This window comes from Pelobates fuscus, chromosome 3 (genome assembly GCF_036172605.1).
Source record: "Pelobates fuscus isolate aPelFus1 chromosome 3, aPelFus1.pri, whole genome shotgun sequence".
NCBI classification, from domain to species: domain Eukaryota; kingdom Metazoa; phylum Chordata; class Amphibia; order Anura; family Pelobatidae; genus Pelobates; species Pelobates fuscus.
Window position 1 is genome coordinate 235,510,294 of NC_086319.1, and position 10,774 is coordinate 235,521,067.

The window sequence follows — 10,774 nt, forward strand, 5'->3', positions numbered from 1 at the left end:
ATCCAAGTCAGGAGGATAAACTTCTTTTAAACTTGCCCCATTTAATGACCCTTGTATTTTGAATTGAACACTTGCTGTTCAATCTCCAGTGTAATTAGGCTGCTGATACATTTTTCTCAATCAGGAGACCTGTCCATTGAATATATTTAATGTTTTTGGTCAGGATCACACAGAGTAATTTAATCAAGGTTTGTAACAGGTCAGCTGTAGCAGCAAGCTAAGGGATTACAGGCAAACAGACAAAGTCATTATATATTTACTTTTACGATGCCATCAATAAAATATGAACATATTATTCCCAAATATTGAGAATTGTCCAAATGAAGCTTATCAAAGGGACAAGTTGCAACATCTGACAAACAGAGCTCCAGTTCTACAATGCAATATTTAAGAATACGTAAGGCAGCTAATAATGCTTGAAGAAACTTTTAAAAAATATGAAAAACAATCAATATTTCAAAAAATATCAAAATATTAGGACATCTTAAGTATATTAAGGCATTTCAACGTTTATCCAAAACTACTTAAAAACAAATTAAACACTCTTCGGTAGAACAAAGACAAAAATCGTCCCATACAGAGACGACACACATACAGTTAGAGACACAGTAAGACGGTCAGTGAAGGAGCTTCTCTTAGACGAAGAAGGCGAATAGAATGGACACTTTTTTGTCCCGTACATTGAGACCACGACAAGCCGGACACCACATTACTTCACTGAAACACCCGGAAGGTACCACGAAGACGACCCCTGCCGACATAGCCTCGATATTCACGGACTTTTATAAGTCCTTATATAATATTCACGGACTTTTATAAGTCCTTATATAATCACTCCCCGGCCACCGCCACTCAACAGAAGGAGGAGGCCTATTCGACTGCCTCCTTCCTGGGGCACCTGGGTTTACACAGGTTGCCCCTGTGATAATCTGCCCAGAAAAGGGCAGATTATCATATGCTGACCATTTGGTGAGTTACCTCAGGGAGGTATTGGAGGGTGTGGAGTGGCAGGAGATTTGGGAGTCAAGTGCCACCTCCTCCATATGCATGTCCATGCAGGAAAAGTCTTTTAAGACCCTGTTCAGGTGGTACACCATCCCGGTACAGCTCCATTGTATGCAGAGAACACCATCGAACCTGTGCTGGAGGAACTGTGGCCTTAGGGGCACATATATACATATGTGGTGGGAGTGCCCAAAAATCAAAACCTTCTGGGAAGAGATTAGGGTAATACTAAGACAGGTCTTTCAAAAAGCACCAGCCCTCGATCCCTTGGATATACCTTTTAAACAGATCAATCGAGGACTGGCCAATAGCTATTTAAAAAAAACACCCTGGCGGCCTGAAAGTGGTAGCACAACATTGGCTAAAAATACAGCCCCCCCCCCCCCCCCAGATCAGCGGTGATAGGGAAAATAGAAGATAACCACCTCATGAGATACCACAGCTAGGGTATGAGGCACCTATGGGAAATTTGAGAGGATCTGGGGACTGTGGAGGGAATGCCCACTGGCAGACGAGATGACCTGACGTGGGGTTGACATTAGGGCATTGGAGGGACCGGTGTGCCTCGGGGTTGGGCGTTTGCCCTCCCTCTCCTCCCCCTTCTCGCTCCTCCCGGCGCTCGACCCACTGTCTTCCTCCTCTCTACCTCTTTTCAGTATACCTCTCTTCTTTCTATCTCTTCGGTCCTATCTCTCTAATAGGACCTCTCTATACACATCTAGCCTGACAGGCGTAGATAGCACACAGATGCACACATAAGGCAACACTATCCCACTAGGGGTCCCATTGCAGACCAGCAAGTATCATGATCTACACTGGTCTTACTTAAGCCTTAGGTGTATCAGACATGGAACATAGGAAACATACACGCCCTGTATCATATTAAATGAACACCTTTCCCAGTTCAAACACGGCTGTCCTTAGCAGAACAAGGTACCATGCAGATCGTCCACGGCACCACCAAAAATCTTTATATATGACTGTCCATTGTATAACACCAACTGTGGTCCGAGCTTAAGACCCTCCGTTGTCACCGTGTACCTGTTACTAAGCGCGCCTGTCGCGTCCATAATAATTAGCTGATAAAATACAGAAATGATACCATGTATAATGACCAATATTGCTCCAATGTTATGTATGCCATGTTTATTTTATTATCGTGTTTGCATTATCTTATGTAATCCACATTCATACTATTCCATATCAGTACTGTATTACCCCTTGTGCTCAAGCTTGGTACAATAGAGTATATTGTCATTCTGACTTGTCAATCCAAAATAAAGAATTTAAAAAAAAATATATATATATATATAAGTCTATCTAAAAATATTAAATCAAAACCAATACTGAAATAATAATACTTTATGTAGATTCAAATTGTAAACTATGTTACATATGCTCTTTACTAGATCAAATATTTACAAAATATGTGAAATCAGGCCAGAGCCCGACTTTTGAAGCTGTGAAACATTCGCTACTCACAGAGGTTAGCATCAGCAACGTTAAAGGAATACTATAGCGTGGGGGGGCGTGGCTAACCGCCGAGCAAGATGGACGCCTGAAACTCTGCTCTGGCACGAGGGCTCCTCTAACTTCAATTCTATTCGAGCTGAAACTCAGATTAACCCTAATAAAACATAATGGCAGCTTCTAAAACCAAGAAGACCTCATCGAAAGCCGAGAAAATGAATTTTTCGGGCACAAATCCTCCTCCACGGCGGACCCGCTGCATACAGCAGGACATGAGGAAACAGACGCCGACGCTTCAAACCTCCCTCCTGGGTTGCTGAAAGATCCCCACGCTACAGAAGGCCTAACACGGAGCCACTTTGAAAACGCCATGGAGGCTATGGCAGAAAAGCTCATACACACCTGGCAACTGACCGCCGACCAGATCAAGAGAGAGGTGAAGGACCTCTCGGCCAGGACTTTAGCGGTGGAACAACGCCATCAAGAGCTCGAGGACAAACAAACGTCCGCCTCGGAACACCTCCAAGAACTTCAACGCAAGATGGCGCTTATGGAAGAACGCATGGTGGATCAAGAGGATAGGGCACGTAGGAACAATCTGTGGCTCCGCGGCGTTCCTGAAACAGTTCTCCCCGAAGATCTGCAGGCCTACGCAAGAGGTCTTATGAGGGCTTATGCCCCTGACATACCAGCAGACAGGCTCTTGGTGGACCGGATCCACAGAGTGGGCTCCTCAGGTCCCACTACTTCCACATTAAAGAGCTGGTTCTCCGCGCCCATAGAAGCAAGGTGGACCCTCATGAAGACTTTCCGTCTGTGCGCATCATGCCGGATATTTCATCGGCCACTCTCCGCCGCAGAAAAGACTTCCAGCGGATCACCACGACATTGCGCACCCATGGCATACGCTATCGATGGGGGTTCCCAACAAAGCTGATCCTCACTAAAAATGGAAAAACAACCCTTCTCCCATCTCCAGAGGAAGGTCTCCAACTGCTTGAGAAGTGGGGCCTACTGGAAGACCCGTCTGAAGACCAACAGCCCAAAAAACGACCACTGGGTCGCCCAAAGCACATGGATTGCCAAGTTATCCTAGAAGCGGCAAGCAAGCGTGCGCAAGTATCACGAACTGTATACTTATCTAATTTCCCTTTTATTTTTTATTTTTTCTTCTTTAATTTTACTACCTAAGGCGCTATATATTTGTATATAATGTTGGTCTCATTATCACCTTTGCCAATTGTCACTCCTGCACATATGTACATATGACACAACCCAACACGCTAATTTAGAGAGACGGGCAAGGCCGCCGCTGGAAGCACGAACTGTTTCCCTATATGGCTTTTTACCCTTCTTGGGTGCTACCTAATTATATCTAGTGTCTGCCTCCTTACCACCTCTGAACAGGTGTCCCACCTACCTATATGCACATAAGCCGTAGCCTAGAGTGTAATATCGGCACTGGCAAACGTGCTTATAGCTAACATCAGGAACCGTTGGTCTAAACCAGCCAACGGGCAGCTTAAGGCATTATGAGTTGCCATATATTACCCGCCTATCTATCACACTGGGAACATCCCCTGCTCATAAACGAGCGCATCATGACACATTGCCTAACCCGGCCTAAGCCGCGAGTCAGATTCCCTTGGGGTAGTATTATACACCTACGCGGGGGATAATCCTACGGGACATTTAAGAGCTCCATGTGCGCTGACACTGACCCCGAATTGCTTGATTTCTTTCCACACCAGACGCAACTGCTCAGCGCGTTGCACTGTAGCTGGGGGATGGGCACACACACTGCGGGTATGGTCGGGTCTGCCGCCCTCATACCACCCACACGTCCATACGGATGGTGACTAGACGCTCATGACCCTGCCAGTGCTAGATTGAAAGATTATGAACAGTGCAAGCACACACTATGTCACTCAGGAATATCCCGCTGCCCCAGGGAATACTGTATGCTCCAATGTGTCATAAGCCCGGAAGCCAGTTGAGGACCCACCCCACTGACAGACCTAGGCTTTCCTTAACAGCCACTACACCTCATACATCTACACTTCTTAGCACCGCCGCCTTAAGCAGACGTCTAGTGGCAACTTGTTGATACGGGGGAACCCACGTCACAACTCAAGGGGATCTTGAGCCCTCATCCTGTTAGCCCCGCCAGATGGGTATTGCCCGCCCCCATGGGTACACAGGTCCAACCACAGGTATACTAACTAAATACACCACACAGGTCACATGTGGGTCATAGACTCATGGAAGCGACACACGAACCGGTGCGCCCAACAAACCTGAATACAGTATGTTCCACTTTTACACGGTGACAATAGGTGCCACAGAACCCACTGCGCCAAGTAAAAGAATGACACCTGCTTGCCCTTCTGTAACCACGGTTATCAGTTCTGTAACCACTGTTATCAGTTCTGAACTCAATGTTCTCAATTATTTGTTATTGTTATTATGTTTAAATGTTCACCGACCTCAACAGCGAGGTCTCATCTCTATCTCAGCATTTACAAAAGAGCCCCTTTAGCCACATATTTGGAAGCTCCCACTCCTCAACCCCACGGTACGACTAGCGTGCCAGACTGCCAGGTCTTTGTATAGTCTATCCTTATCACTACGAGATCCCTCTCGACTCACCATCCCCACCCTGACCCCTGCACACCAACACTGTTCATACACGAACAAGCCAGCTTCAGCTACGTAGCACTCTGATATTTCCCCACAACCTCATATCACGCAACAACAAACATGATCATCTACTCACACAACACCAAAGGCCTCAACGCGCCACATAAAAGGCGCATGCTACTAGACGACGTAAAATGAATCAAAGCAGACATAGTCTGCGTGCAAGAAACACACTTTGTATCTGGCAGAGTTCCCTCGTTCGCCAGCAGAGACTACCCTATACAATTCCACGCCACACACTCCTCCAAATCCAGGGGTGTATCTATCCTGTTCCATAACTCTCTGACGGTGGAAACGCTCAGAATCAAGAAAGACAGCCAGGGACGCTATATAATTCTACAATGCAGGATTAATGAACATCCGTACATTCTTGTATGTCTTTATAGCCCAAATGACCAACAACGCAATTTCCTATATAAAGTACTTAACAAACTTCCTGAAGACACAAACGACCCCAAGATAATCTGCAGCGATTTTAACCATACTATGGATACCCGCTTGGACTCAACCACCCCAAGCACGTTGCCCAGACACCTTACACTTAAGCCGTACACTAAGGCATTCACGAAACTTATCCACGAAAACAGCCTCTACGACGTATGGAGAACAAGACACCCCTTAGACAGGGAATATACGTTCTTCTCACAAGTACACAAGACATATTCACGAATAGATCATATACTCATCTCCGGAATGCTCCTCCCGCAAGTAGAGGCCTGCTCCATAGGCAATATAGTATGGTCGGACCATGCCCCGTTAACAATGACGCTACACTCCAACTTCCAGCATAGAGGAAAACCGCCGTGGCGCCTCAATGACTCACTACTTTACGATCAATCCTTCACACTATCTTTGCATTCTAACCTAAAACCAAAACCTAACCAAAACTATTTCGAGACGAATGATAACTCAGAAGTCTCCATCTTTTCAATATGGCAAGCCCATAAAACAGTCATGAGAGGCCTGCTGATTAGCCGTGCGTCCTTTCTGAAACGCACGCGGGAAAAGAAGCACATAGACCTCCTACGTAAACTGAGGGACACCACAACAGCTCATCTCCTTCACCCTTCACAGGTCCTATCAAAGGAAATACAAGACATCACCAATCAAGTCAATTCACTTTCTTTGGAAAAAACAGCCCACGCCCTTACCAAACTAAAGTTAAGAACATATACTCCAGGCAATAGGGCAGGGAAACACTTGGCCACCCTACTTAAAAAGCAACAGGCCCATTCTAAAATCCCACACTTAGCCACCACCTCAGGCGATAAAATATACAACCCGCAAGACATCAACGACAATATGGCCGACTACTATTACTCCCTTTACAACCTCAAAACGGACCCAACACTACACCAACCGACACCAACAGAAATAGATGACTTTCTTGCGTAGACTAAGCTCCCCACTCTCTCCAACACGCAAAAACACGCTGTACAACTACAGGTCACAACACAAGAAATCTTAGACACCATTACCTCATTACCTTCCGGGAAGTCACCGGGCCCAGATGGCATGACTAATACCTATTACAAAAAATTTGCACCACTCCTAGCCCCCTACCTACAGAAAGTATACAACCACGCCATACAAACAGGGACACTGCCAAGTGAGATGCTGTTGGCCCATGTTGCCACCCTCCCCAAACCAGGAAAAACCCCTAATAGATGCCAGAACCTCCGCCCCATATCCCTACTGAACACAGACATCAAAATCATAGCAAAGATCTTCTCCAACAGATTATCACCTATAATACCCTCACTGATACAGGCAGACCAGGTAGGATTTGTGGGAGGCAGACAGGGAGCAGATGGCACAAGGAAAACACTAGACCTTCTTCACGTGATACAACAAAATAAAATCCCCAGCGTCCTACTATCATTAGACGCTGAGAAAGCCTTTGATAGGCTTCACTGGCCTTTCTTAATGGCAGTCCTCAAAAAATTTGAATTCCCCCCACAGTTCCTGTCGATTGTCACCGCACTTTACTCCTCACCCACCGCCAGAGTTGTTAATGGAGGCTTCATCTCCAAACCGTTTCTCATATCTAATGGCTCTAGACAAGGATGCCCCCTCTCCCCACTGCTTTACATTCTAACACTAGAACCCCTCGCACAACTGATAAGGGAGGACCCAAATATACATGGTATTGCAGTCGAGAGCAGGGAATACAAATTGTCCTTATTTGCGGATGACATACTACTCACCTTAGAACAACCGCATATCTCTCTACCCAACTTCCACAAATTTTCCCAATTTAGCGCCTGTTCCTACTATAAACTGAACATCTCTAAAACCCTAGCCCGGGGCATTAACATAACGAGTCAGGAAATGACTACCCTTAAAACTAATTTCCACTATGATTGGAGGCGTGATCACATTAAATTCTTAGGGATTCTTTTTACCCCCTCTACAACCTCACTGTACAAAGCAAATTACACAAAATTATCCACAGAAATCAAGAGCCTACTGCTCAGCTGGAAGGGCAAATACGTGTCCTGGACTGGCCGGATAGCCTCTATTAAAATGGTAGTCCTACCGAAAATTCAATACCTGTTCCGCACACTTCCACTCAAGGTCTCAAACAAGTACTTGGGAGACTTACAACGCACCATGAACAAATACATATGGGACTATAAAAGACCAAGGGTAGCTCTCAGCACAATGTTCCAATCCCGTGCCCAGGGAGGGATGGGGCTACCGGATATTAGAAGATACTATAGGGCAGCACAGATTGCTCCTCTAATCGCGGCGTCCCACCACAAAACACCCTTGCCGTGGGTTGAACTTGAGAAAACTAGAGCTGGAGGCCTCTCAATCTCTACACTAGCCTGGCTACCGGCAAACCAAAGACCCCAAAAGTCAGAATTACTACCAACAACTGCAATGACCCTCTCCATATGGGATAACTACCGCAAGAAAAGAGGGGCAACATCGCCCCTTGCACCAGCAACCCCAATAGAAGCGATCAGACAATTTATCCCAGACTTTAATTACAAACTCTGGCTCAGACATGGTATTCTCACACTTTCGCAAGTAATGCAGGGCAACAGCCTCAAACCCTTCCCTGATCTATGCAAAGAATTCAGAATGCCTATGATTGCAAACTTCTCCTACATTCAACTACAATCATGGATAAACCTTCATAAACCGCGAAGATCCAAGAGCCCATCTGACCCACACTGGCTTAAAATAACAGAGATATGTACAAAGACGAAGCCGGCAACAAAACTCATCTCACTAATCTACACTTCAGAAAGCGTAATCGCCCAACCAAAGTCACCGTCCTTCAAAGCAGCATGGGAACTAGACTTAGGGTACAAACTCACGAACGAGGAATGGCTAGACATTTTCCAAGCCAACAAAAAACTGACCCTCTTTACGTCTCACACAGAACTCACTCGCAAACTACTTTATCGGTGGTATCTAGTCCCCACAAGACTTAAACATAGTTATCCTAACGCACCTGATACCTGCTGGCGCTGCCAAAGAGACCGAGGCACTTTCATGCACATATGGTGGCACTGCCCACTTCTACAGCATTACTGGTCACAATTCCTGGATCTAGCAATACGGTGCACCCAAATGCACATTTCCCTACTACCGGAACTATTTCTGTTACTCCTGCTCCCCCGAACGCCTCACACCCATACCAAATATTTGTTATACCACATCTGTATAGCAGCCCTCACCGTCATAAGTAGACAATGGAAACAAACGACGGCTCCAACGATCCACCAATGCATCGCAGCAGTGGAAATGAACAAGACTTATGAAAGTGCAGCGCGGAAATCAAAACGGGGTGCCCCCTTCTGGGCCATAGCATGGGCCATATGGGATAACACTAAATCAGGATGAACCTACTACAACACGCCACGTGTCCTAGACAACACACCTCCCCGATTGGAGGCAATACGTGAGGTCTCACATTCATGCTGGCTGGCTTGCACCAACCCACCAGGCCACACCTATATGCCTACACCACACACACGCCTGCTGAATACACACATACACACCACTCATCCCACAAACATCTCCTCTGCTCCTCCCTCAACCACACCCTGCCCCTACTGTCCCCTCGCCTAAATAACGTTTACCACGCAATAAGAGTTGAATCATTAGACCAGACTATTTGTGACCCACAGTGGTGGCACACTGTCCATGAACACATGTAGATGATGAGATGCAATAGAACCATAAATGTCTCGGGCATGATATGTTATCTGGTTCATGTATTGTACTGTACGGTATTGAACTGTCTTGCTTGAGAATTATACCCATGCTACTCAACTGTAATCTTGATCTGCATATGATAATCTACATTGATCTATCTAACCCCTCCCCCCCCCCTTTTTGCCTTCTGTACCCCCTCCTAATTTTACTGCAAAATAAAAATTGCCAAATCAAAAAAAAGGAAAACTATAGCGTTAAGAATACAAATGTGTATTCTTTGACATTCTTTATTTTTACGTGCTTTGTGAGATATACAAGAGTAGAAATACATTTTTGCAGAAATATATTCAAGAGTAAATGACGTAAGTGCAGCTCAATATCTCATGGAAGAACACTGCATATTTTTATAATAGTAAATCATGGTGGCATTGCATCTAAGCTAATGCAAGAACAAAAGCATTACAGACATGAGAGAGAAATACACGTTTGCCACTGAAATATCGTACATTACTAACTCACTGGATGACATAAAATAAAAAAAGAGGGGGGGCGGGGCCGGACCGCCGAGCGGGAAAGTCGCATGAGAGAGCAGCTCCTGCAAATCATAGGCCATTAACGCTAACATTCGGGGGGAAAATAATAATTATGGACCGACACCAACGGTAATCAGTGCCGAGGAGGTGCTGGATCCAGGGAGAGGCCGGCTTCCCAAGTTTCAGTCCCCTGGAGGGAAGGTCGCCGCCAGACCGGTTGGGGCCTTCGCCGGCGGTGAGTGGGGCGGACGGCCGCTGCCCCACTATCCTGCCTGACAGCACCCGGCCAGAGACCCAATCCCGGGCGGGTCCGGCCCCGTCTCCCCCCCCTATGGACCGGGGGGGTGATCCCGGTCCTTACCTAGCAGACCCAACACTCGGAGGCCGCAACAAAATGGCGGAGACCGCATGCGGGGCGACCCCAGTAGGGAGTAATAAAGTCGCACCCGCCACACATTAATGGACAGCCGACACGGGCCACGAGGCCACTGTTGAACACCTGCTGTGACCCACCCTGGGTTCAACCACATGGTGGAGGAGCAGACAGAACCACGCCGACCCGATGCTGGCAGCAGCGCATATCACCAGCGGGGGCCAGCACCGACGACCGGCCAGCCCAGCGTTTGCAGGAGAAGCTCCAGCAATGAGAGAAGATGCCCCAGCGACAAAACCCTATAAGCAATGCCTCCCAGATCAACGCGGACACACATGGCCCGACGACTCACAGCCGCAAGGCCCAACCGGACAACCAACGTGGCAGCAGGGTCCACACTCCCACTAGAGGCAGGCACAGGACTAAAAATAGCAAGTATAGCACATGGGGTCTATCACTCTGCCACCTATCTGGACTGTACCTGACATAGCAAAACCCTTGCTTTTGTCCCCTTGCTGCC